This window comes from Schistocerca piceifrons, chromosome 1 (assembly GCF_021461385.2).
Source record: "Schistocerca piceifrons isolate TAMUIC-IGC-003096 chromosome 1, iqSchPice1.1, whole genome shotgun sequence".
Classification (NCBI taxonomy): domain Eukaryota; kingdom Metazoa; phylum Arthropoda; class Insecta; order Orthoptera; family Acrididae; genus Schistocerca; species Schistocerca piceifrons.
Window position 1 is genome coordinate 925,556,726 of NC_060138.1, and position 2,427 is coordinate 925,559,152.

Genomic DNA, 2,427 nt, shown 5'->3' on the forward strand with positions numbered 1-2,427 from the left:
GTCATATATTTTTCATGCCACGTCTCTTTGTGTTAGAATAAGATTTCATACCTATACCTTGTTACAAATACACAACAGTGGTTGCTCAATACGCAATGATTCTTGTCGTTTTGGTTTATATATATATATATATATATATATATATATATATATATATATATATATATATATATATATATATATATATATAAGGTACATGTGTGTACACAATCCAGACACTGGACTGGGCCAGACCTTGTTGAATTGTGTAAAGATAGCACTTACACCATGCACAATATAAACGTCCAGAGACAGTGAGACACAAAAAAAACTTTATTTATTAAATGTCAAATGGGCGTTCACATATAATTGAATGAGAGCAACCACTATCAACTTCACAAAATGTTACACGAATATTGTTCATGTATGTTTTTAGTAATTTAAGTCGAGTAGGGATGGATAACTGAGAGTGAATGGACATTAAGTTATAATTGCGGGTCTTACCATTCAAATGACAAGCACAGAGGTGCTTAAACATGTGTATTTGCCCTTTGCGGCGTGTGTTCCTGCTCTTTTGAGCACTCTGACCAATAATTGTCTCAGGAATCGGCAGAGACTAAAGTAAAATTAGACTAAATAATGACCACGTCTTTAACATTAAATCCAGTCATTGCAGGGAGGTACCCTAGGAATGAGTGGGAGTTTGCATCAGAGAGGAGGCAGTGGTAATCAATCGCCCGTAACTAATCACGCAAACGGATTAAAATGCCAGTTATGGAGATATTAATTTTGTACCACAGGTGGTAACACCATAGGAGCCATCACCTGTATTACAAAATTGATTGGAAGAGAGGCGCTATGTAAGATGGCAAGAACTATGTCCTTTACATGAAGTCATTAAAGATCACCTAACTCACGTTGAGCAAACAGAAGGGCTGAACAAAAATGACTGACAAGGCACAATGCATCTTGTAGAGGGTATACTATGGACGTATTGAAATAATTAATGTCGGGTGATGGTTTTAAAGTAATTCACACGACATGAAAAACTTTGTGGAAATGCGTTGATTTACTGGAGGCTAGTTTAGCCCAGTATACAGAGTTGACCGCTGCATGCGCCTGGGGAGCGGTGAAGGGAAGTGACAGTAGGCAGCTTAGAGCGGCTCAAGCTCTGAGAAAGCGGTAACGGAGCGCGGCCTCCAGCTGCCTTAAGATGAGTGACAGTGAGTGGGTGGTTGACCCCATGCTGGTGTACCGGGAAGCAGACGGAGAACTTGTACGCCTGTTGATAACTGTCCGTCATCCCGTTTTCAGTGAAACATGCGAGAAAGCCGCGCAAAGCTACGGTGCAGCGGTCAACAGAGGTCAAAATATGTGTGTTCGTGACTATAGCAATTTCACACTGAATTCAGCTATATACTGAGCAAGATAGCTAGGAGTAAATAGACGAGCGCAGCCTTGCAGCACCACGAGGCCAGCCGACGTCCGCACAACGACACCGCTCCGCCACGCTGAATTCGGTGATATTGCGCCCGCTCTGGCCACTGATTCATTTGTTGGATCACGTCGGCAAAGATTCCACGAGGGATTCATGGGCCGTGTGTTGTAGAATTCCTCTCACACTTCGCATTACGCCTGGGTCAGTCGATTGGAATTACTTTTGATTTATCGCGCTTTACTCTACGCAAACGCAATTTATTACCACTACCTGTTAGGAGAGTCATACAATGTGATGATTGAAGGTCGTGAGTTAAAATAAATCTGTGCTTATCGACTGCATCTGTTTTCAATCAAGTAGTTGAAATCCCAAGTCACTTTCTTAATTAATTTTGTGTTCAATATTTGCATCTGGTGTTCAATAGCTGAATATAACATCAATGTGCACCCCTTTTTAATTAAAAGGGATCAATTCTGAATCAATTAATGTCAACACTGCCACCGCAGTTCAATCAGGAGTCACAGGGCCTTATTACTTTCTTTGCATTATCCGACATTGCGGCAGTTTTGCACTCTCTGTTGATTTGTTAGTCAATTACCTGGGGTGAACACACACCAAAACCAGGTAAGTGATTGGTGGGGTGTTACATACTCACAGTGCACACGCAGCCAACAGTTACAAAGTACATTATCTTTCCATGTTGCATCGCAGGATAGTTCCAAAAGCTGTTCTTCTTCTGTGTCAGCTGCGGAAAGAAGAGACCGAAAAACAAAGAAGACAACATGTAGAGTCATACCTTGTGCGTCATGGATTTCTACATTAGTGAAATGATTTTCAGTCCAACATTCATCATATTGTGGGACAGGGAAATATTATCGAGAACTTGCAGCTAATGCTCTTAAGTATCCTACAAATGTTTTGTGCACTTTAGCATAGAGTATTTTACCTGATGAATCAGTGAAGTTATTGACCATTGGAAATGATGATTAATTATTGAGTTGTATTCGTAG